Below are 27,117 nucleotides of genomic sequence, written 5' to 3' on the forward strand. Positions count from 1 at the left end.
TGTCTCCCCTGGATAGCAGGATGTCATGATGCTGCCTTAGTCCTTTCAGTGCAGCCTGCTGTTCCCTATTATGTCTCCCCTGGATAGCAGGATGTCATGATGCTGCCTTAGTCATTTCAGTGCAGCCTCCTGTTTCTATTATGTCTCCCTCGGATATCAGGATGTCATGATGCTGCCTTAGTCCTTTCAGTGCAGCCTGCTGTTCCCTATTATGTCTCCCCTGGATAGCAGGATGTCATGATGCTGCCTTAGTCCTTTCAGTGCAGCCTGCTGTTCCCTATTATGTCTCTCCTGGATAGCAGGATGTCATGATGCTGCCTTAGTCCTTTCAGTGCAGCCTGCTTTTTCTATTATGTCACCCCTGGATAGCAGGATGTCATGATGCTGCCTTAGTCCTTTCAGTGCAGCCTGCTGTTCCCTATTATGTCTCCCCTGGATAGCAGGATGTCATGATGCTGCCTTAGTCCTTTCAGTGCAGCCTGCTGTTCCCTATTATGTCTCCCCTGGATAGCATGATGACATGATGCCGATTTATTCCTTTCAGTGCAGCCTGCTGTTCCCTATTATGTATCCCCTCAATAGCAGGATGTCATGATGCTACCTTAGTCCTTTCAGTGCAGCCAGCTCTTCCCTATGATGTCTCCCTGGATAGCTGGATGTCATGATGCTGCCTTATTCCTTTCAGTGCAGCCTGCTGTTCCCTATTATGTCTCCCCTGGCTAGCAGGATGTCATGATGCTGCCTTAGTCCTTTCAGTGCAGCCTGCTGTTCCCTATTATGTCTCCCCTGGATAGCAGGATGTCATGATGCTGCCTTAGTCCTTTCAGTGCAGCCTGCTGTTCCCTATTATGTCTCCCCTGGATAGCAGGATGTCATGATGCTGCCTTAGTCCTTTCAGTGCAGCCTGCTGTTCCCTATTATGTCACCCCTGGATAGCAGGATGTCATGATGCTGCCTTAGTCCTTTCAGTGCAGCCTGCTGTTCCCTATTATGTCTCCCCTGGATAGCAGGATGTCATGATGCTGCCTTAGTCCTTTCAGTGCAGCCTGCTGTTCCCTATTATGTCTCCCCTGGATAACAGGATGTCATGATGCTGCCTTAGTCCTTTCAGTGCAGCCTGCTGTTCCCTATTATGTCTCCCTGGATAGCAGGATGTCATGATGCTGCCTTAGTCCTTTCAGTGCAGCCTGCTGTTCCCTATTATGTCTCCCCTGGATAGCAGGATGTCATGATGCTGCCTTAGTCCTTTCAGTGCAGCCTGCTGTTCCCTATTATGTCTCCCCTGGATAGCAGGATGTCATGATGCTGCCTTAGTCCTTTCAGTGCAGCCTGCTGTTCCCTATTATGTCTCCCCTGGATAGCAGGATGTCATGATGCTGCCTTAGTCCTTTCAGTGCAGCCTGCTGTTCCCTATTATGTGTCCCGCTGGATAGCAGGATGTCATGATGCTGCCTTAGTCCTTTCAGTGCAGCCTGCTGTTCCCTATTATGTCACCCTGGATAGCTGGATGTCATGATGCTGCCTTATATCTTTCAGTGCAGCCTGCTGTTCCCTATTATGTCTCCCCCTGGATAGCAGGATGTCATGATGCTGCCTTAGTCCTTTCAGTGCAGCCTAGTGTTCCTATTATGTCTCCCTTGAATAGCAGGATGTCACAATGCTGCCTTAGTCCTTTCAGTGCAGCCTGCTGTTCCCTATTATGTCACCCTGGATAGCAGGATGTCATGATGCTGCCTTAGTCCTTTCAGTGCAGCCTGCTGTTCCCTATTATGTCTCCTGGATAGCAGGATGTCATGATGCTGCCTTAGTCCTTTCAGTGCAGCCTGATGTTCTCTATTATGTCTCCCCTGGATAGCAGGATGTCATGATGCTGCCTTAGTCCTTTCAGTGCAGCCTGCTGTTCCCTATTATGTCTCCCCCTGGATAGCAGGATGTCATGATGCTGCCTTAGTCCTTTCAGTGCAGCCTGCTGTTCCCTATTATGTCTCCCCTGGATAACAGGATGTCATGATGCTGCCTTAGTCCTTTCAGTGCAGCCTGCTGTTTCCTATTATGTCTCCCCTGGATAGCAGGATGTCATGATGCTGCCTTAGTCCTTTCAGTGCAGCCTGCTGTTCCCTATTATGTCTCCTCCTGGATAACAGGATGTCATGATGCTGCCTTAGTCCTTAGTCCTTTCAGTGCAGCCTGCTGTTCCCTATTATGTCTCCCCTGGATAGCAGGATGTCATGATGCTGCCTTAGTCCTTTCAGTGCAGCCTGCTGTTCCCTATTATGTCTCCCCTGGATAGCAGGATGTCATGATGCTGCCTTAGTCCTTTCAGTGCAGCCTGCTGTTCCCTATTATGTCTCCCCTGGATAGCAGGATGTCATGATGCTGCCTTAGTCCTTTCAGTGCAGCCTGCTGTTCCCTATTATGTCTCCCCTGGATAACAGGATGTCATGATGCTGCCTTAGTCCTTTCAGTGCAGCCTGCTGTTCCCTATTATGTCTCCCCTGGATAACAGGATGTCATGATGCTGCCTTAGTCCTTTCTGTGCAGCCTGCTGTTCCCTATTATGTCTCCCCTGGATAGCAGGATGTCATGATGCTGACTTAGTCCTTTCAGTGCAGCCTGCTGTTCCCTATTATGTCTCCACCTGGATTGCAGGATGTCATGATGCTGCCACAGTCATTTCAGTGAAGCCTTCTGTTACCTATTATGTTTCCCCCTGAATATCCGGATGTCACGATGTCATGATGCTGCATTAGTCCTTTCAGTACAACCTGCTGTTTCCTATTATGTTTCGCTCTGGATAACAGGATGTCATGATGCTGCCTTAGTCCTTTCAGTGCAGCCTGCTGTTCCTTATTATGTCTCCCCTTGATAGCAGGATGTCATGATGCTGCCTTAGTCCTTTCAGTGCAGCCTGCTGTTCCTTATTATGTTTCCCCCTGGATAGTAGGATGTTATGATGTCACGATGCTGCCTTATTCATTTCAATGCAGCCTGTTCTTCCATATTATGTCTCCCCCTTGACAGCAGGGTGTCATGATGCTGCCTTAGTCCTTTCAGTGCAGCCTGCTGTTCCCTATTATGTCTCCACCTGGATAGCAGGATGTCATGATGCTGCCTTAGTCCTTTCAGTGCAGCCTGCTGTTAGCTGTTATGTATCCCCCTGGATAACAGGATGTCATGATGCTGCCTTAGTCCTTTCAGTGCAGCCTGCTGTTCCCTGTTATGTCTCCTCCTGGATAACAGGATGTCATGATGCTGCCTTAGTCCTACCATGCAGCCTGATGTTTCCTATTATGTCTCCCCTGGAAAGCAGGATGTCATGATGCTGCCTTAGTCCTTTATGTTAGCCGGTTGTTCCCTATTATGTTTCCCCCTTGGATAGAAGGATGTCATGATGCTGCCTTAGTCCTTTCAGTGCAGCCTGCTATTCCGTATTATGTCTCCCCTGGATAACAGGGTGTCATGATGCTGCCTTAGTCCTTTCAGTGCAGCATGCTGTTCCCAATTATGTCTCCACCTGGACAGCCGGATGTCATGAATAGTCCTTTCAGTACAGCCTGCTGTTCCCTATTATGTCTCCCCTGGGTAACTGGATGTCTTGATGCTGCCTTAGTATTTTGAGTGCAGCTTACTGCTCCCTACTATGTCTCCCCCTTGATAGCAGGATGTCAAGATGCTGGCTTAGTCCTTTAAGTGCAGCCTGCTGTTCCCTATTATGTCTCCACCTGGATAGCAGGATTCCATGATGCTGCCTTAGTCCTTCCATTTCAGTCTGCTGTTCCCTATTATGTTTCCCCCGGATATCAGGATGTCACAATGTCATGATGCTGCATTAGTCCTTTCAGTACAGCCTGCTGTTTCCTATTATGTTTTCCCCAGTATAGCAGGATGTCATGATGCTGCCTTACTCTTTTCAGTGTAGCCTGCTGTTCCCTATTATGTCTCATCCTGGATAGCAGGATGTTATGATACTGCCTTAGTCCTTTCAGTGCAGCCTGCTGTTCCTTATTATGTTTCCCCCTGGATGGTAGGATGTTATGATGCTGCATTATTCCTTTCATTGCAACCTGCTTTTCCCTATTATGTCTTCCCCTGGATTGCAGGATGTCATGATGCTGCCTTAGTCCTTTCAGCCCAGCCTGCTGTTCCCTATTATGTCTCCCCTGCATAGCAGGATGTCATGATGCTGCCTTAGTCCTTTCAGTGCAGACTGCTGCTCCCTGTTATGTCTCCCCATAGATAGCAGGATGTCATGATGACATGATGCTGCCTTAGTCCTTTCAGTGCAGCCTGCTGTTCTCTATTATGTCTCCCCCTGGATAGCAGAATGTCCTGATGCTGCTTTACTCCTTTCAGTGCAGCCTGCTGTTCTCTGTTATTTCTCCCCTGGATAGCAGGATGTCATGTTGCTGTCTTAGTCCTTTCAGTGCAGCCTGCTGTTCCCTATTATGTCTCCCCTGGATATTAGGATGTCATGATGCTGCCTTACTCTTTTCAGTGCAGCCTTCTATTCTCTGTTATGTTCACCCTGTATAACAGGATGTCATGATTCTGTCTTAGTCCTTTCAGTGCATCCTGCTGTTCCCTATTATGTCTCCCCTGGATAGTAGGATGTCATTATGCTGCCTTAGTCCTTTCAGTGCAGCCTGCTGTTCCCTATTATATCTCCCCCTGGATAGCACAATGTCATTATGCTGCCTTAGTCATTTCAGTGCAGCCTGCTGTTCTCAATTATATGTCCCCTGGATACTAGGATGTCATGATGCTGCCTTACTCTTTCAGTGCAGCCTTCTATTCTCTATTATGTCCCTCCCTGTATAACAGGATGTCATGATGCTGCCTTAGTCCTTTCATTGCAAACTGCTGTTCCGTATTATGTCTCCTGCTGGAGAGCAGGATGTCATGATGCTGCATTAGTCCTTTCAGTGAAGCTTGCTGTTCCCTAGTATATCTGCCCCTGGATAGCAGGATGTCATGATGCTGCCTTAGTCCTTTCAGTGCAGCCTGCTATTAGCTGTTATGTCTCCCCCTGGATAACAGGATGTCATGATGCTGCCTTAGTCCTTTCACTGCAGCCTGCTGTTCCCTTTTATGTCTCCTCCGGGATAGCAGAATGTCATGATGCTGGCTTAGTCCATTTAGTACAGCCTGCTGTTCCTTATTATGTTTCCCCCTGGATAGCAGGATGTCATGATGTCATGATGCTGCCTTAGTCCCTTCAGTGCAGCCTGCTCTTCCATGTTATGTCTCCCCCTTGATAACAGGGTGTCATGATGCTGCCTTAGTCCTTTCAGTGCAGCCTGCTGTTCCCTATTATGTCTCAACCTGGATAGCAGGATGTCATGATGCTGCATTAGTCCTTTTAGTGCAGCCTGCTGTCCCCTAATATGTCTCCATCTGGATAGCAAGATTCCATGATGCTGCCTGAGTCCTTTCAGTGCAGCCTGCTGTTCCGTATTATCTCTACCCCTTGATAGTAGGGAGTCATGATGTTACCACAGTAATTTCAGTGCAGCCTGCTTTTCCCTATTAGGTTTCCCCCTAGATATCAGGATGTCACAATGTCATGATGCTGCATTAGTCATTTCAGTACAGCCTGCTCTTTCCTATTATGTTTCCCCCTGGATAACAGGATGTCATGATGCTGCCTTACCCCTTTCAGTACAGCCTGCTGTTCCCTATTATGTCTCCCCTGGGTAATAGGATGTCATGTTGCTGCCTTAGTATTTTGAGAGCAGCCTACTGTTCCCTGTTATGTCCCACCCTGGTTAGCAGGATGTCAAGATGCTGCCTTAGTCCTTTCAGTGTAGCCTGCTGTTCCCTATTATGTCTCCCCTGGGTAATAGGATGTCATGTTGCTGCCTTAGTATTTTGAGAGCAGCCTACTGTTCCCTGTTATGTCCCACCCTGGTTAGCAGGATGTCAAGATGCTGCCTTAGTCCTTTCAGTGTAGCCTGCTGTTCCCTATTATGTCTCCTCTTGAATATCAGGATGTCATGATACTGCCTTAGTCCTTTCAGTGCAGCCTGCTGTTCCCTATTATGTTTCCCCCTAGATAACTTGAGTACAATGCCCCATTTGGGGTGTATCTCACACGACACCTGCAGCAGTTGGAAAGACCCCAAAAGTTCCTCACCAAGAGGATAAAGGGTCTTAAACATATGTCATATGCTGCCCGACTGAAAAAACTCCAGCTCTATTCAGTCGCATACCGCCTACTCAGAGGTGATCTGTGCCTGACGTACAAGGCCATGCCCAATCCTGAATTAATGGACATGCTCCACCTCAGAAAATCCAAATCCATCAGAGCCACGAGAACAAGTGACTTAAACCTCAACACAGAAATAAATAGAACGTGCTGGAGGGACAGATTCATAACCCAGAGGCTCCCTACACTCTGGAACAGAATCCCAGTCCATGTTAGGCAGAGCCCCTCACTGACTCTATTCAAGAGAAATCTCGACGAGTGGATGGGAGATCGTAGGTTTACCCCGGGGGTCATCTCTTTGTCACTACTAGACAGAGGCATAGTAAACTAAACCCTAAAAGGGCGTAGTATTCTCATCCTAAGGGGTGGTGTAAGCCACATACACTCTGGCTAGGCTTATAAATGCCCTAGGGCAGATAGCCTAGTACGAACCTATGAACCTATGAACCTATGAACAGGATGTCATGGTGCTGCCTTAGTCCTTTCAGTGCAGCCTGCTGTTCCCTATTACTTCTCCTCCTGGATAACAGGATGTCAGGATGCTGCCTTAGTCCTACCATGCAGCCTGATGTTTCCTATTATGTCTCCCCCTGGAAAACAGGATCTCATGATGCCGCCTTAGTCCTTTTAGTGCAGCCTGCTGTTCCCTATTATGTCTCCCCCTGGATAGCAGGATGTCATGATGCTGCATTAGTCCTTTCAGTGCAGCCTGCTGTTCCCTATTATGTCTCCCCTGGATAGCAGGATGTCATGATGCTGCAATAGTCCTTTCAGTGCAGCCTGCTGATCCCTATTATGTCTCCCCCTGGATAGCAGGATGTCATTATGCTGCCTTAGTCCTTTCAGTGCAGCCTTCTGTTCCCTGTTATTTCTCCTCATGGATAACAGGATGTCATGATGCGGCCTTAGTCCTTTCAGTGCAGACTGTGATCCCTATTATGTCTTTCCCATGGATAGCAGGATGTCATGATGCTGCCTTCAGTGCAGCCTGCTGTTCCCTATTATGTCTCCTCCTGGATAGCAATATGTCATGATGCTCCCTTAATACTTTCAGTGCAGTCTGCTGTTCCCTGTTATGTCACTCCTCTGATAGCAGGATGTCATAATGCTGCCTTAGTCCTTTCGGTGGAGCCTGCTGTTCCCAATTATGTCTCCCTCTGGATAGCAGGATGCCATGATGCTGTCTTAGTCCTTTCAGTGCAGCCCGCTATTAGCTGTTATGTCTCCCCCTGGATAACAGGATGTCATGATGCTGCCTTAGTCCTTTCACTGCAGCCTGCTGTTCCCTTTAATGTCTCCGCCGGGATAACAGGATGTCATGATGCTGCGTTAGTCCTTTCTGTTAGCCTGTTGTTCCTTATTATGTCTCCCCCCTGGATAGCAGGATGTCATGATGCTGGCTTAGTCCTTTAAGTGCAGCCTGCTGTTCCCTGTTATGTCTCCACCTGGATAGCAGGATTCCATGATGCTGCCTTAGTCCTTCCATTTCAGTCTGCTGTTCCCTATTATGTTTCCCCCGGATATCAGGATGTCACAATGTCATGATACTGCATTAGTCGTTTCAGTACAGCCTGCTGTTTCCTATTATGTTTCTCCCAGTATAACAGGATGTCATGATGATGCCTTAGTCCTTTCAGTGCAGCCTGCTGTTCCCTATTATGTCTCCCCCTGGATAGCAGGATGTCATGATGCTGCCTTACTCCTTTCAGTGCAGCCAGCTGTTCCCTATTATGTCTCCCCTGGGTAACAGGATGTCATGATGCTGCCTTAGTATTTTGAGTGCAGCTTACTGCTCCCTACTATGTCTCCCCCTTGATAGCAGGATGTCAAGATGCTGGCTTAGCCCTTTAAGTGCAGCCTGCTGTTTCCTATTATGTCTCCACCTGGATAGCAGGATTCCATGATGCTGCCTTAGTCTTTCCATTTCAGTCTGCTGTTCCCTATTATGTTTCCCCTGGATATCAGGATGTCACAATGTCATGATGCTGCATTAGTCCTTTCAGTACAGCCTTCTGTTCCCTATTATGTCTCCCCTGGATATCAGGATGTCATGATGCTGCCTTACACCTTTCAGTGCAGCCTTCTATTCTCTATTATGTCCTCCCTGTATAACAGGATGTCATGATTCTGCCTTAGTCCTTTCAGTGCATCCTGCTGTTCCCTATTATGTCTCCCCTAGATAGCAGGATGTCATTATGCTGCCTTAGTCCTTTCATTGCAGCCTGCTGTTCCCTATAATATTTCCCCTTTATAGTAGGATGTCATGATGCTGCATTAGTCCTTTCAGTGCAGCCCGCTGTTCCGTATTATGTCTCCCCCTGGATAGCACAATGTCATTATGCTGCCTTAGTCATTTCAGTGCAGCCTGCTGTTCCCAATTATATCTCCCCTGGATACTAGGATGTCATGATGCTGCCTTACTCTTTCTGTGCAGCTTTCTATTCTCTATTATGTTCCCCCTGTATAACAGGATGTCATGATGCTGCTTTAGTCCTTTCATTGCAAACTGCTGTTCCGTATTATGTCTCCTGCTGGATAGCAGGATATCATGATGCTGCGTTAGTCCTTTCAGTGCAGCCTGCTGTTCTCTAGTATGTATCCCCCTGGATGGCAGGATGTCATGATGCAGCCTTAGTACTTTTGGTGCAGCCTGCTGTTCCCTATTATGTCACCCCCTTGATAGCAGGATGTCATGATGCTGCCTTAGTCCTTTCAGTGCAGCCTGCTATTAGCTGTTATGTCTCCCCCCTGGATAACAGAATGTCATGATGCTGCCTTAGTCCTTTCATTGCAGCCTGCTGTTCCCTATTATGTCTCCCCCGGATAGCAGGATGTCATGATGTCACGATGCTGCCTTAGTCCTTTCATTGCAGCCTGCTGTTCCCTATTATGTCTCCCCCGGATAGCAGGATGTCATGATGTCATGATGCTGTCTTAGTCCTTTCAATGCAGCCTGCCATTCTCTATTATGTATCCCCTTGATAGCCGGATGTCATGATGCTGCCTTAGTCCTTTCAGTGCAGCCTGCTGTTCCCTATTATGTAACCCCTGGTTAGCTGGATGTCATGATGCTGCATTAGTCCTTTCAGTGCAGTCTGCTGTGCCCTATTATGTCTCTCCCTGGATAGCATGATGTCATGATGCTGCCTTATTCCTTTCAGTGTAGCCTACTGTTCCCTATTATGTCTCCTCCTGGATTGTAGAATGTCATGATACTGTCTTATTCCTTTCAGTGCAGCCTGCTGTTCCCTATTATGTCTCCTCCTGGATAGTAGAATGTCATGATACTGCCTCAGTCCTTTCAGTGCAGCCTACTGTTCCCTATAATGTCTCCCCATGGACGTCAGGATGTCATGATGCTGCCTTTGTCCTTTCAGTGCAGCCTGCTGTTTCCTATTATGTCTCCTCCTTGATAACAGGATGTCATGATGCTGCCTTAGTCCTTTGATTGCAGCCTACTGTTCCCTATTATGTCTCCTCCTGGATAGTAGAATGTCATGATACTGCCTTAGTCCTTTCAGTGCAGCCTGCTATTCTCTATGATGTCTCTCCCCGCATAGCAGGATGTCATGATGCTGCCTTTGTCCTTTCAGTGCAGCCTGCTGTTCCCTATTATGACTCCTCCTGGATAGTCAAATGTCATGATACTGCCTTAGTACTTTCAGTGCAGCCTGCTGTTCCCTATAATGTCGCTCCCTGGATAGCAGGATGTCATGATGTTGCCTTAGTCCTTTTAGTGCAGCCTTCTGCTCCCTGTTATGTCTCCCCTCGATAACAAGATGCATTATGCTGCCTTAGTCCTTTCAATGCAGCCTGCTGTTCCCTATTATGTCTCCCCCGGATAGCAGGATGTCATGATGTCACGATGTTGCCTTAGTCCTTTCATTGCAGCCTGCTGTTCCCTATTATGCCCCCCCCCCCCCAGATAGCAAGATGTCATGATGCTGCCTTAGTCCTTTCAGTGCAGCCTGCTGTTCCCTATTATGTCTCCCCCTGGATAGCAGCATGTCATGATGCTGCCTTAGTCCTTTCAATGCAGCCTGCTGTTCCCTAATATGTCTCCCCCTGTATAGAAAGATGTCATGATGCTGCCTTAGTCCTTGCAAGATTATCTCAATCTCTGCATCCAAGAAGGGTGGTTGTCATCTGTGGTACATTATTCCTGAAAGACAACACAAGGGGAACACATTACAGGATCAGATACATGTACATCCACTATGTACAGATACAGAAAGAGCAAAATGGTCAGCTCTATCCACTGCTTGCTCACACATGGCATAACCCACATTGTGACAACATACTACGTTTGTGAATACACCCAAGATAGTACCATTACTGAGGTCTTCCCTTTGTGCCATGACACCGACAGTTGTATGATCATGCACCCAACACTCAATCCACTGTGGTGTCCCCTATGGCCAACCACTCAATAATATGTCATAGAAGCACTGCCAGTCAAATAACAGTGTGTTATAACAACCACTATATAGGCAGAGTCCAACAACACCAGTGTGCCACACTGGCAACAAACAATGCCAGGCTGATGTATTGTACTTCTCCTATAGGTGTAAGTCAACAGGGTATCACTGACATGTCATTACCACAGGTGTATACCCTATGCTCCATACCTTTATCCTCCCATCTGAATCCTGTTATACATAAAACACAGTTACATACCTGCTAGAGTTCAGCACTCTTCTGTTTAACTGTGTGTCTGGTAAAGTTTCACAGAAGCATGCTCTGTGTGAGTAAGGTCTCATACAGAATGGTTCCCCATAGCCAGCTGCCTGCCTTTTAAACTTGCTCCCGATCAGCAGGTGATTACCTCTAAACCAATCTGTGGTTCTGAAATGCTAATTGCAGCCAAAGCGGCTGAATTGCACTATCATTAGCCAATGAAATGCAATCACTGTGGAATACATAAGGCCTTCATGTACACTTGGGCCCCTTTCTTAATTGTTGAGATTGACACTACTGGGGTGAGGAGACTACATCATCACAGATGGTAAATCTGTAGCAGAAACCTTTATATAGAGCTGTGTGTACCACAGGTTGCATCTGCTGCTGCATGTAGTAGGCATAGGCAGAGAGTGTGGACACTTTGGAGGACAACAAGTGTAGGTGTATCTGTGTCAGGCCTGTTGTAGAGGCAGTGCCAGGGTGAGGGTATCCTTTACACTCAAGGCAAGTGTTTAAGGAAAGAATGATAGGCAACTGTGTCAATAACAGAGTACTTGGTGACATATAGTACTGTTATACAGATATGTGAAGTGTGTCCCTACCTGCAGGCCTGAGGCTTCGTGCACTGAAAAGCAGTTATTTAATTTGCAATGCTTTGTGTTGAAAAATAGTGCATTAGTGATCCATTAATTGCTGTCATCACAATAATGTAATTGAAATGCAGCATAACACTGGATTTGAACCCAGGACTATGTGTGGCAAATGTACTGCATGCAAGTCATTTAACAGACTGAGCTACCAAGTCACTGCTACAAAAGTTGTACTTGCAAGATATATGTGCACACATACAGGCTGTTACAAGCATTTTCTAAATCCATCCGTATGTGCCTGGCTTTATATAGATGTATTTCTACACCAGAGTCCCAGATAAACATGTATTTTGCCATGAATGCCTTAGCAGGTGACTTTAACCATGCTGTTGATAAAAATGCACATTTACCTCTGATCACAGGCCTCAGTTGCATCCATTATCATGTGTTTGGCTATCTAGTAGTGTACTATTGCACCAGAATCCAAGGCACACTCCCATCTTTTTCATTACTGTTTATTCCAGTTTGAGCTGTGCATCGCAGTGCACAGCTCTGCTGAAACACACCTAATTACTATAATTGGCAATTACTATGTTTTGTTTAAATCACTGGTTTTAATTAAGAGTTACATGGCATGGCGGGTTAATGCAGTGTGCTTCAGGTGTGATGGGCTTGGGTTCGAAGCATGGCACAGGTGCTTATTTTGCACATATGACTTACAATGTTAAAAACGGTTTACCTTCATAATGCCGATCACTTTATGGTCGACCCTGCTTCAGCGAATACCGAACTGTGATTCTTCAAAATGAACACCAAATTTCCGAACGACAAAATCTCGCCCCCTTTTTGACCCATGTTAGCACTGGTATGGAGTTGTGGCGCGGTTGGAAATGTCGAAAGCTTTTTTTGACATTTGAAAGATTTTGCGGTTCTGGTTTTGTGGCCGGTCGATTATATGTGATCGACATTATTGAAGGTAAACTGTTAAAAACACATATACTCATTATAACTCTATTTAGCTGAGCTAAGTGAAGTTGTGTGACGTGTTGTGGAGATCTGTGCAGCTCTGCGCTAAAAAACATGTAGTGGAGCGCTGTGCAGCTCAGCACTAAAAAATATAAAGAAAAGAAAAAAGAGAGAAAGGAAAGTGGAAAAGTGGGGGCATGCAGGGGGGAAACATATTGAAAGGCAGGGAGGGTGTAGGAATGAACCATCGCTATCCATTTCTTGTAAAGGAACAACTGTGTACTTTGATAGATTTGTAGATGAATTTGGATTCTCAAACCCCAGAAAGAGGGTCAAAGACAGCATAAGTGTGTTGTCAAGCCAATCGGACTGAATTACGTGTGTCCAGTGGACACGTGTATGGAATGGAGAGCTATGTATGGGACAATATTTTTTGGGGGGAACAGCTGCCATTTTTTTTAAGGTGAGAGTATAATATTTGAGAAGAGACATAGGTATGTGTGGGGGAGGTAAGTTAGGAAGGTGAGGATGCATTTGCAAACAGACAAGACAGACAAGATAGCAGACAGGGGTGGTATGTAACACATGAGGGGGGTGAACACCTTTAACTGGGAGGGTGTATTGTAATCCGAGTCCCATGTGCCTCCAGATGGCAGCAGTATGACTCACGTCCCCACCCATGAGACTGTCAGCACTGCTACTTTACTGCCCTGAGGGTGGCTGTGCTGGAGGCTGGGGACCAGAGAGATGCTGCCCCACCAGGTCAGCCAGCATGCCCTCAATCTAGTGGAGGCAGTGGTCATAGCCACGGTGGACTATCCTGCACACCAGGACCTGTGGCTCATCATGGGTGACCACTCTCCCTCTGCCACTGCCCCTGCAGGGGGACTGGGCCCCGTCCCCATGGGGGCGGCACTACCCGATGCTGCAAGTAGTGCAGGGGCAGTAGAAAGAGCACAACCAGTCTGTGTCTCAGATGTACCAGGACCCAGTGCCATGGCTGGTTGAGGCAAGGTAGGAGGATCAGCTGAAACCGGCCTACCTTGAAGTGCTGTGGGACATGAGGTAAAGCAATACATTATGCTTAGTAACAAGCAAATCATTCTTAATATTAAAAGAATAGAGCATCATATTTATTAATCTAAATACATATCAATGTATATTATGTGCAACACAATATAATGTAATATAACAGTCAGTACAGTAACAGCATGCCAGTGTGAAGTAAACCATATGGCCTGCAAAACAATTAGTTTAACAAATATGTTAATATTGAATCATAATAAAACATAACTATAATCAACTACATTTTCAAAAATATAGTTTAACAAAATATGTTAATATTAAATCATAATAAAACATAACAATAATCAACCACATTTTCCAAAATATAGTTTAACAAAATATGTTAATATGAAATCATAATAAAACATAATAATCAACCACATTTTCCAACATATAATTAATTTAACAAAATACATTAATATTAAATCATAATAATACATTACAATAATGATTAAATTAAGATAAGGGGTAGGGATAGAGAGAGAAAAACATTTCATTAGTGAGACTGCATATGATATCCCTGACAACACTGGTTATACATACTTCTACAGGTGTGTACTGGCAGCTGTGATTATAGTTAATACAATTCTCCTATAGCTGTTGTAGCACGTACATACCTCTCAAGCTGATAGCATGAGAGAATAAGGGATGTAGAACAGAGCATGTGTATTGTGTCTTTAAAAAGCATTTCAAGGACTGAAAGTTCATATAAATACTGAGTATGTGCTAATCTCAGTTCCATTTTAAGAGTACAGCCAGAGAGTCAGCATGTATGAGTGTATTAACTAGTTTGTATACAAGTTTATCTAGGTTAAAGTTAATACGCCTCAATCCTGATGTGTTTGTATATAATAAAGCTGTTGAACAGAACCCACAAAGTCTTGTCTATTGTATCCTGGCTAGATTAGCAACATGGAGTCAGAACTGGGACTCCAGAGACTGCTTTCCAGAGCTACGAGGTGCAGGGTTAACAGTGAACATAAACTAAGAGAAACGAGCATGAAAAACAGCCAGAAAAAAACAAAGGTAATGAAAACTTGCACAAACAGTTTATTTTATAAAAAAGGGAAAACAGGGCATTACAAGGGCACAAACTGCATTATTAAACAAGCGATTGGAACAAAAGGTTTGTTGATTAAACAAAATGCTTAAAATTAAGAGATTTGATAAAACAAGCATCAGAAAAGTACATACGGGGTTTGGAATTACCTCAGAATTGCAAAACAGGCATGTTTAGAGTAAAACAAGTGCAAGAAAAGTGCAACGGGCATGGAAAGAGTTTAAACGAGCAAAACGAATATAATAAGGGCAAAATGAGCACATTAAGTGTCAATAAAGCACGGCGACAGCATGTTTTTTTGCAAAGTGCTGTGTTTTGGCATAACTACTAGTTCACATTGATCAAACCCCTGAATGGCATAATGAGTTATTTGAAGTCAGACCACCTCTCAAGAATAATCTGGTCACATTTGACTTATCTCCCCCTAGATGATGCTGTCCATTCATCAACACTACCTGCCTAGGCATCTTAAAATCTCTGGCCCCTCTCCGTTCAATTAGGATCAAATCTAATATATCAGCTTGGTTAAATAATCCTAACCGTACCCTCATGAAAAATCGAGACAGAATGTGGAAACTGGAAGAAAACCAAACTCCCAATTCATTTACAAAGCTATAAAGAACTAAGGAACTAAGCAAAGAAACTTATCATTAAAGACATAAAGGACTTCTACACCAACCTCCCCTGCACCCAAAGGTCTGACCCCCAAAAAGTTTGGAACTCCATTAACAACATTCTCCATCCAGGTAACCCTTCCTTTAACATCCTCTGCCCTAGCAACTCACCTGATGAAACTGCTGAACTATTCAGCACCCACTTTATTGAATCTATATCTAAGTTATTTTACTCTTCCCCTTCTACAAATAATGTTAACAATTTATCTAATTCTACTTCTCCACCCTATCCGTCAAACTCCTTCACCCTCATAACAGTACCCACTAATTATATAAGATCCTTACTCTCTAACCTAAAATCTTGCTTCCCTTCTGCTGACAACCTACCCTCTTACTTCCTTCAGATTGCTGCTGAACCCATTGCTCTCCTCTTATCCATCTTGATTAATCGCTCTATCTCAGAATCATATGTCCCTTCCATGGAAATATTTTTACACCTTAACCATACATAAAGGCGGTGACGCCACAGACATCACTAATTTTAGACCTATAGCAATCCTGTCCCCTCTCTCAGAAATACTGGAAAAATCTATACATAAACAAGTTATACAATACCTACTTCAGGAAAACCTTCTCACACCTACCCAACACGGTTTTTGCCCACAATTGCACTTATATCTTTTGTTAACACCATTTCCCTTGCTGGGGATAACAATAAACTGGTGTCCTGCTTCTTCTTGGACCTCTCCAAGGCCTTTCATACAGTGTCCCACTCTCTTCTCCTGAACATACTATCAAACATTAATTTCTCTTCCCCTGCAATGTCTTGTTTTTCAAGTTATCTCTCTGATCGTCTACAATCTGTTAAATGGCTCTCGGCACAATCTTCTCCCCTCTGAGTAAAAATGGGTGTCCCACAAGGGTCTATACTGGACCCACTCCTCTTCAATATTTTCACTAATCTTCTATATAGCTCCTGTCCCCAGTCATCCAGATGACTCAACTGTCATGACTATCTTTGATACTCCCTCAGAACAAAACTTTGTCACCCAGTCTTCTTTCAACTCAGTTGAATCCTGACTCTGTGAAAACAAACTAAATCTCAACCCCAAGAAAACAAAACTCTTACTCTTTCTCCCCAAAAACCTTACCCATCTCAGAACATATTTCTCTATACTGTCCCTCAACAACACATCAGTCACTGTAGAATCCAGCACAAAACTCTTAGGAGTCACTACTGATGATCAACTCAGATTCGCTCTACATCTGTCAAACTGTATTAAAAAACACATCAAGAGCTTGGACTCCTATACCATAACAAAAAATTCTTACTTAGCAAAGCTAAATTAACTCTGTCTCAAGCCTACCTCCTTCCTACACTAATGTACAGCCGCCACATCCTTACTAATCTAAATTCCTCTCTCTTAGCTAAACTTGAATCAACCTACAACAAGGTGGCCAGGTTTGCTGCTAATCAACCTTATAGGTCCCACCACTGTATCTCCTTAAGACTCTTAGAAAGGTTAGAATTACCCCAGCAGCTCCTTATCTCTCAACTACAGATAATCCACTCTATTTTATATCAGCACTCTTTTGGTCCTAGCCTTATTCATGTAATCTCTAAATACTCCTCGACTAGATCTCTATGCAGCTCTGACCAAGATCTGCTACAGATATACCAAAACTGGCTGCAACCCTTCAGCCAGAACCCAGCCATATCATGGAACAAACTCCCCCCTTGAAATTAGATCCATCATGCACCCCAGAAAAGTTCAAAACATCTACCAGAAAATACCTTCAAACTTACTGGTCCTGCCATTGTACTCATCCTCCTTAAACTGCTTCACTGGGCTACTTATGATCCCCATTCAAGTCCTCCCCTCATACACACTCTCTTGTCCTACTTAATCTCTCTAGCTCCTTTTTCTTGAGCTTTTATTCAAAACTGCCTCCTTTATCTTACTCTTGCTACCTTCCTCTTCCTCTCAGCTCTTCTCCCTCCTTTCACCTCTGCCTAATCTCCAGGACAATTGTTGACAGCAGTTTATATTTTGTAACTCAGCAGCCTTGTATATATTGTATTTCTTTTTGTTTCTCTATCTGCTTTGTTTGCTTTATTATGATGCTTTATTATAACATCTCATTCCTTGAATATGTTGGATTTAATAACAATATTGTTTTTCATACTGATATTGCATTTCACTGTTGGAGCTTTTCTCCCCGGATCTCCACTGAAAATGAGCTACTTAGCTCAGTCAGACTAAACCGGTCAACAAATTTATCTGCTTTTACTGTATTTGTGTTTTTTCCTACTTTATTTTGCTTTTGCGTCATCTTAAAAGTACTCAATTATATTTATTACTGCTTGGTGTAACTTATTATAAGCCTTTTAGTTTAAGCAGTTGGGCTTTAGACCAGTTGTTTTACATTAGGAAGGTTTGTGGGCTGCACTGTGGTGGCAGGACAGGTAGCTTACATCCTTCTAAGTTGGGAACTGCTGATTGAGGGCTCAGTGTCTGTTATTCTAAAAGTGTATTAGTTCTGGTTTAAGCACCAGGGCTTCAGGCCAGTTATTTTACATTAAGAAGGTTCATGGTCTGCACTCTTGTGGGAGAAGAGGCTGGACTCTGCCCTTCTGAGCTGGGAATTTCTGGTTAAAGGCTTATAGTGCCTGCATATTTGAACTATTTCTTACTGTAATTGGTACATCTTGTTTGCTGTAGCATAGACTAGATCCAGGCCTGCTGAATCTAGTTTTGTTTGTATGCTTGTTATTTCCCTGAAAAGCTAATTCCACCTAAAATGCAGCTTTTCAGCACTTCTGTGGATCCCTAGTGATATCTGCATTGCTTACTGTACTTATTTCCTTGTTTCACTTGAAAGAAAGTTACTGTTTGTCATTTTTGCATTTAAGTTACCTGGCACTTGCTCACTAAAGCAATTATATAAGTCAACACTAAAAAATTAAAAGCACTACACCCTCACAAACTCCCCTTGAGTACTTTGTTCCCCATTGGCCCTTTTTTTCAATTATAAAGTAATTTACAATACTATTCTAGCATATCCAAAGGTCAGTTGTCAATCTCCTCTCCAGTCCAGCTGGTGAATCTGGGAATCTTGAGGCAATGTTACAACTGCCTCATGTACACAGACAACCCTCTCCTCCTCCCAACAAATTCCAACACATGTGAGAGATGCAACCATATAGCCAAACTGGAGGCTAAGCTCTCTCAACTCAGTACTGGCGTAACCAGTCAGGAGGAGAAGGAAACCACACTCACTACAATTCCAGTCTCACATAGACCTACCACGACAGCAAACCAAACACATAAACACACAAAAACATACTTGTAGGCTCTAAATAAAAATCTGCCTAAGCAGCAGAGACCTCCAAAGCAGACACCTAAGCAACCGCTACCCCAAAACAAAACAAGTGCAACATATAGCTCACAAAGCCAGTGTGCCAAACAGTCACAGCCCTTAAGGCTAAACAACACACCTGATACACTTGTAATAGGTGACTCTATCATCAGGCACACTGACGTCCCACTCACCAGGCTGAACAAGGAGAAGGTCATGGTGAGCTGCCTGTCGGGCGCTAGGATCCGCCACATAACACAAGCACTCAGGTCACTCCAAGGCAAGTACAAATATGACTCAGTCATTGTCCATGCTGGTGTGAATGACCTGAGATGTACCTCCCTGGACTACATGAAAAGAGACATAGAGGAGCTCTCTGAGCATGCAGCCCAGGCCGGTATGACCCTGATCTTGAGTAGCATCTTACCCTCACCAAGAATGATGCCACAGTATGAAGACAAGATTATCAATTTCAACAATTGGCTTAAGTATTGGTGTCATTCAAAGGGGATCCAATGCCTGTCAGCCTGGGATGACATGCTCGACAAGCCACGATGCTTCGCTAGGGACGGCTTGCACCTGTCACCCCTGGGCTTTTGGATATTGGCAAAGGCTCTTGCTACCCCCATAGTGCCTTTTTTAGGCAAGGCTCAAAAGACAAACCCACCTCCATAGGTATCACAAGGGATAAGAAACTAAGAGTAATGCTACTCAACGCCAGAAGTCTAAACCTCAAGATGCACACACTCAAAACTCTCCTTAGCATGGAGAACATCGATAGCTGTGCAGTAACAGAAACCTGGTTCAAGGCTCTCGAGAGCACCCCAGCACTATCAGGTTATACCTCATACCATGCTTTACGGCCCCAAAACCTTGACCGAACCACAAAAGGAGGGGGAGTATCAATATTCGTCAAAGATACCCACACCTCCAGGTTGGTGGCACAGCACGAAGCATCAGAGACTATCCATGTGCAACTAACAGTGGGTAAAACTGCCTTCCAGTTTATAGCCTGCTACAGACCACCCACCCAAACCCAGGAACCCCCTCGGCCTTCCTGAAAACACTGGAAAATATGAAGCTCTCTCCAAACACCATTATATTGGGTGACTTCAACTACCCAACCATAGACTGGGAGCATTACTCTAGCTACAACACCCTAGCCCAAAGGTTCCTAGAATTTATAAACTCAAATGCTATGGAACAACTTGTTACCACTCCCACAAGAGGGGAAAACATACTGGACCTGATCATCACCAACATGGGGACTCTATGCTCCAGACCAGAAGTGTATCCCTCACTGGTAAGATCAGACCATAAACTAATCTCACTGGATATTCACATCCCGACCCCACCCCATGCCCAGAAAACCACAGTGAAAAACTTCTAAAGCAAATTTCACACTCCTCAAAACCAAGGTGGAATCCTTCAAAGCCTCCGGCCTGTGGATATCTGCCCAGACCGCAAAAATCCTTTATAAACGCATTCTATGAACACCTTCAGGAATGCATGGATCATGAAATCCCAAATAAAACCAAGACCCAATCCTCCAAAGGCAGATGTCCTGTCTGGTGGACCCCAGCCATAAACAAACTATACAATAGAAGGAGGAAGCTACTACATGATAGAGCAAAATCCCAAAAGGGAAGGCATCTCTGATCAGTATTAGCAAAAACTACGGGCACTCATAAAATCGTCTAAGGCCAGCTTCGAGAGAAAAATTGCACAGGACACTAAGGATAATCACAAGGCTTTCTTTAGTTATGTTAGGAACCTGGGTGGGAATTCCCAGATATGCTCAGAATTAGTCTAAAATGACAAATACACTGAACCCACAGACATTGCCAACATCCTAGCTGACAGGTTCAGTGCAAACTCCCACCCCACCAAAAGGGCTAATATCTATCCCAGCAGAGTGCTGCCCCCCTGACATCTCAGATGCTCAGGTAAGAGCTGCCCTTTCCAAAGCAAGAAACACAGCATCAATGGGACCAGACGGTGTCCTACATGAACTCCAAGAAGAGCTAAACCCAAACCTAAAATTACTGTTCAATCTCAGCCATACTACAGGATATGTACCCAAAGAGTGGCGTACAGCAACAGTGGTCCCTCTCCACAAAGGTGGTGCCTCAACGGATCCTGGAAACTATCGCCCCATAAGTCTCACTAGTTTGGTCTGCAAAGCTATGGAAAGGATCATCATGGACCTTATAAATAAAGATATTGGGGACCTGCAGACACTGGATCCTACCCAGTATGGCTTTGTTAAGAGCAGATCCTGCCTCTTGAACCTGGTTGATTTCTTTGAAACAGTCACCAAGGCCATTGACAAGGGGAAGGTAGTCCACACAGCCTACCTGGACCTCGCAAAAGCCTTTGATACAATACTCCACTTGGGCATTATAGATAAGCTCACCAGCTTAAATATAAACCCCTATGTCACTAGATGGGTTGCAAACTGGCTCAAGGACAGAACCCACATGGTTAGAATAGCTGGAGCCATGTCAGACTCCAAACCAGTTACAAGTGGCGTCCCACAAGGCTCAGTCCTTGGACCTCTATTGTTCGGTATATATTTCTCGGAGGTACAGGCCAACATGGAAGGACTGTGACTGACCAAGTTCACAGATGACTGCAAACTGGGTGCCATAATAGACTCTCCAGCCGACACAAGCATCCTCCAAAAGGACCTCATAGAAACAGACAACTGGTGCCAGAGCCATGGCCTCAAGCTAAATGCCAAAAAGTGTATAGTCATCCTTTTGGCAAAAACAAAGTGCCCACAAATTACCACATAGGTGGTAATCCACTAAGTACAGAAGAAGTAATTAGGGACCTGGGGACCCAAGTTGATAGCAATCTCTCATTTGACAACCACGTGGCCAAAGTGGTTAGAAAAACATTTTATATAGCCCACCTAATCATGAAAGGATTCACATTTAGATCAGGGGAGGTCATCATGCCTCTTTACTCATCCCTCATCAGGCCCATAATTGAGTACAATGCCCCTTTTGGGATGTACCTTACCAGACACCTGCAGCAACTGGAAAGACCCCAAAAGTACCTCACCAAGAGGATCAAGGGGCTGAAACAGATGCCGTATGCTGCCCGGTTAAAGAAATTCCAGCTCTACTCAGTGGCATACCGCCTGCTCAGAGGCGATCTGTGCCTGACATATAAAGCCATGTCCAACCCGGAATTAATGGACATGCTGCACCTCAGAAAATCCAAATCCCATCGAGCTACGCGCTTGAGGGACTTGAACCTCAGCCCTGAAATAAATAGGACATGCTGGAGGGACAGATTCATAACCCAGAGGCTCCCTTCACTCTGGATTAAAATCCCAGCCCAGGTTAGGCAGAGTCCCTCACTGAATCTCTTCAAGAGGAATCTTGATGAGTGGATGGGAGATCGTAGGTTTTCCCCGGGTATCACTTCTGTGTCACTGTTAGACAGAGGCACAGTATACTAACCTTGAAAAAGGGCATAGCAAAATTAATTTAATATGGGTGGCGAAAGCCATACACACTCTGGCTAGGCTTATAAATGCCCTAGGGCAGATAGCCTAGTATGAACCTATGAACCTAAATGTAAAATAAAATGAAATAAAATCTCAAAGTGTGTAAAAGTGCTTACAGTGTGTGCTTATTATTGTGCATGTATTCCAAAGAGTTTATTTGTGTGCAAAATGCAACTATTTCATGAAGTACAATCAAAGTACAGCCATTTCAAACAGTCTCTTGTGCTGGATGTGTCTATTCACAAAGTGCCACCATTACAGAGTGGTTCTTGCAGTGTAAAGAATTATCTAACAAAGTATCACCATTTTGGAGAAGTTTCTGTGTGCTGCTGTGTACTGTTTATTCACAAAGTGCAGTTACTTTGAAGTGTTTCTTACTCTGAGCTTCTTCTGCCCAGTTCATTCACACAGTGCAGTTATTTGGAAATGTTTCTTACACTAATAAGAGGCGATTTCTTGTAGTACAGACATTTCAAGAATATTACAGTGCCTGAGAGACTTATTTCTTAAAGTTCAGTTATTTAGAGGCTTGTTGTGCTACTGGGCATAATTACGAATACTGGCATAGATTTCTGGCATGTGTGTGAGTGTGTGTGTGTGTGTGTGTGTGTGTGTGTGTGTGTGTGTGTGTGTGTGTGTGTGTGTGTGTTCATGCATATTTGCAAAATCTTTCACTGGTATGTGTTAATATGGCAGAGGATTTTGAAAGCCCTCACTACTTGTATTTGATCAGAATATTGCAGAGAACTGGAGAATATTTGAGCAAGAGTATATTTTTACACAAGCAGCTTATTCTGACAAAGATGCATGCACCAGGGCATTCATTTTGCTAAACCTAGCTGGGTCAGAGGCCATGGAAAGAGAGTGTTCATTTGTGTATGCACCAGCAGTATATGAGGGAGAAGGTGAAAACTGCCATATTGTTGTACATGCCAAATCTAGGGAAGACCCTGAGTGTTTGAAGCGCAAATTCAGAGAAATGTATAACCCCCAGACAAATATTACATTGGAGAGGCATTTGTTTTACACAAGAGATCAGTAACCAGGGGAGACTTTTGCAGCTTATTACTGACTTGAGGAACAAAGCTAAAATGTGTCAGTTTGGTGACTTAAAAGATGAGTTGATAAAGGACAGGCTTGTGTGAAGTACTAATAGCAACTCTGGAGCTTTTCTCCCAGGGCCTCAGCTGAAAATGGACCTATATCCAGTTGGACTTTCCAGAACAAATGTAAAATAAAATAATAAATAATATAAATAAACAGTTTTGGTGTGAGAAAGAATTTGCTTCGTGACAGTGATTTAACACTAAGCAAAGCTATTGAGATTTGTCAAATCCATGAAGTTACAGAAAGGCACACAAGTATGCTTGCAAGTGATAAGAGCATGGTTTTGGCAGGCCTCAGGGCAAATGTAGATAGCATGTGACACGTGGCAAACAGAAGCAGGCCTAAGCACGTGGCAACCACAGCCCCTGCGGGTTCCCCGAGGAAACCACATAGTTTTCCAGCAAGTTCTAAGACTAGTTCAGTTAAAAGAGCATGCTCAGTGCAGTGTCTGCGTGAATTATCAAAACCAAAATCTAGCTTTATAGTTAACTGTCGCAATTCTGCTGCCAGTAATGAGTCTAGAAGAGAAAAATGCTTGGCATTTGTTCAGCAATGCCACAAGTATAAAAAATAGAACCATTTTCAAAAATTGTGCAAATCAGGTAAACCTTGCACTGTTATAAAGAAGGGTCACTCAAAAAAGTAAGCTGATCATATAGAGAGCTGCAATTCTACTTTCTATTTAGATGATGCATCAGTAATAGGTGAAAAGGTTGATCCAGTGAATTTCTTGGCAAAGAATGAATTGTTTTGTACTGTCCAGATCAACAGAAAATTCACCGAGCTCAAAGTAAACACTGGTTCAAAGTGTAATGTTATGGCAGCAGATGCATTTGCTAAAGTGAGAGCTGGTGAACAACTCAATGTGGCTAGTAGTGTGAAACTTGTTGCTTATGGTGGTGAAGAAATTCATACCAAAGGCTTAGTAGTGCTTTCATGTTATTTGGCTAGCAACTGTTATAGCTTGCTATTTTATGTAGTCCAAAGACCTGTGCAGTCATTACTGGGTCTCAGTGACAGTTTGAGAATGAATCTTTCTTTTATCAAAGAACTTCATCATATAAGCACATATCCAGATATTTTTTCAGAGTATGCTCATGTTCTTGATGACAAGTTGGGCAAACTTCCAGTTGTGTATTCTATGAAGTTAAACCCAGGAGGTCAGTCCAGCAGTCAGACCAGCAAAAAAAGTTTTGATAGCTAGGCAGGATAAAGTTAAAGCTCACTTGGATAAAATGGTACAGCAAGGTATAATTTGTCCAGTCATAGAACCAACTGAATGGGTGTCATCCATGGTAGCAGCCCAAAAAAAAAAAGGCTCAGATGAAATCAGAATATGTATTGACCCAAGAGATCTGAATTAATAATTAAAGAGACTTCATCATCCAATGCATATAGTTGAAGAAGTCATAGCCCTAATACTGAATGCCACTGTTTTTTTTCTGATTTGGAAGCAAAAAGTTCATTTTGGCAAGCAATACTTAATCACAAATCCTCATTACTGACTACTTTCAGTACCTTGTTTGGCAGATACAGATTCCTACGGTTGCCATTTGGAATAAATTCTGCAAGTGAAGTCGTTCAGCATGCAATGGAGCAAATTTTTTTCAGGTTATCCTAGTGCCATAATAGTAGATGATTTACTGGCTGGAAGCAATGGAGATGCAGAGTATGCCACAAATCTTAAGAGAGTTCTAGAAAGAGTACATGAAGTGAACATAGAGCTCAATCTTCTGAAGTGTAAATTCAGACTACCAAAAGTTGCATATGTAGGTCATTTATTTGCCAGTACTGGTTTAAGGCCAGACCCGTCCAAGTAAGCAGCTATTTTTGAGATGCTAGCACCTGATAATGTTCAAACTCTAAAGCGTTTGATTGGCACGGTCAACTATTTAGGCAAATTTATACTACAGCGCCTTTGAGAGGGCTGATGCACAAAAAATTTACATGGTCTTGGCTGAAACAGCACCAGAGAGCATTTGAAGACCTTAAGAAGAAAATTGCCAACTCACCTACATGAAGATACTATTATGTCAATAAACTAGTAATTCTTTCCTGTGATGCTTCAAAATTTGGTCTTGGTGCAGTAATTCTTCAAGAAGGCAGACCAGTAGCTTATGGGTTTAGAACCCTTATTCAAACTGAAATGCAATATGCTCAGATCAAGAAAGAACTTTTGGCAATAGTATTTGCATGTTCAAAGTTTCATGATTATATCTATGGTTGAGCTATTCAGGTTGAGACTGATCACCAACCTCTAGTTACTATTCTAAAGAGGTCTACACATTCAACTCCAACGAGATTACAAAGAGTCATGCTCAAATTGCAAAGGTACAACTTCAAATTGGTATATAAAAAAGGCAGACTTCTTTATCTGGCTGATACCTTATCCAGATCATCCAGAAATACAACAGAGCCGCTTGATGCAGACAATTTTGACTTTGACATAATGGAAGTGCATCATTTTTCTACATTGAGACTTGATGAGCTGAGAAATCATACAAAGACTGATCCAATTTTGCAAAAGCTCATCTACTGCATTAATGTTGGATGGCCGTCAAAACAATCTAGTGTGCCACCAGACATGCAAACTTATTTTCCTTACAGAGATGAGATGTTGATGGAAGATGGCATTATTTTCAAAGGTCCTAGAATTGTTGTTCCTGCTTCCTTACAACAAGAATATATCCAGATTTTGCATCGTGGTCACCCAGGTTCTGCAGCTACAAAAAGAAGGGTGAAAGAGCTAGTATTTTGGCCTTCTCTAGTAAAAGACATTGATAAAGTACTTTTTTTCTTGTTCAGTATGCAATAGTACTAAAAAGCATTTGCAAAGAGAACCACTTCAGTTAAGTCAAGTTCCTGAACTACCTTGGTCAATAGTAGCCACTGATATATTTGAGTGGCACAATCAGAATTACTTAGTATTGGTAGACTCTTATTTGAATTGGTTTGAGATTGATTTACTATCTAACCTAATGTCCACCACTGTTTTCACTAAGTTGAAACATCATTTCGCAGTCCATGGTAGTCCACACAAAGTTATTTCTGACAATGGTACTCAATTTACTAGTCAGTTGTTACAGAAATTTACAAAAGAATGGGACTTAGTACATGTAACTAGTAGTCCTGAATATCCACAGTCAAATGGACTAGCTGAATGTGTAGTACAGAGTGCAAAGCAATTACTTGAAAGGTCAAAGTGTGGCAATACCAATGTCTTTTTTTTATTTACTCAATCTCAGAAACATACCCCGTGATGATATACTTGGCTCACCTGCTCAGAGACTTCTATCCAGGCAAACCAGAACAAGATTGCCTATTAGCTTCAGTTTGTTGTGGCCTAAAGCTAAGAACAACAGAACAAGTACAGCCTAATTATTCAGGAAGCGTTCTTTCCAGAAATCCCGCAATGATAAATCAAGCAGATTTTTTTGTCCATTGAAAGAAGGAGAGACAGTGAGGATACAAATGGTGAAAGGTTTCGACTGGCTGGTCAAGTAACAGGTATATGTACAGAGCTGAGATCATACTTTGTAGAATCTGAAGGTGTTGAGTACAGAAGAAATCACAGACATTTTCTTCATGTACCAGAATCGAAATCACAGCACTGTTCCTGTGATACAGACTCTAGATCTCAGAGCAATCCAGACAATGTTCCTGTTGTAGAACTTGTCTTAACTTCTACTTCCATTCCTGATGATGCTTCTGATATTCCTAAGGTTGAACATTCAGCAGATACAGTCCCAACTGCTGAATCTGATTCTAAGTTTTATGTCATACATTTTAGTCATATTTCCAGACCTAGTGTGAAATACACAGTGACCTGGACTTGATTGTATGTATGTGTATCTTGTTCTGTATAATTGCATGGCAGAGAATTATTTGTATTGATTGCATGTCAACTGAAATTGTCAATATTGTCTAACCTATTTCTCAAAGAAGGAGGA

The sequence above is a fragment of the Protopterus annectens genome, chromosome 8.part0 (assembly GCF_019279795.1).
Source record: "Protopterus annectens isolate FY-2018-M chromosome 8.part0, PAN1.0, whole genome shotgun sequence".
Lineage (NCBI taxonomy): Eukaryota > Metazoa > Chordata > Ceratodontiformes > Protopteridae > Protopterus > Protopterus annectens.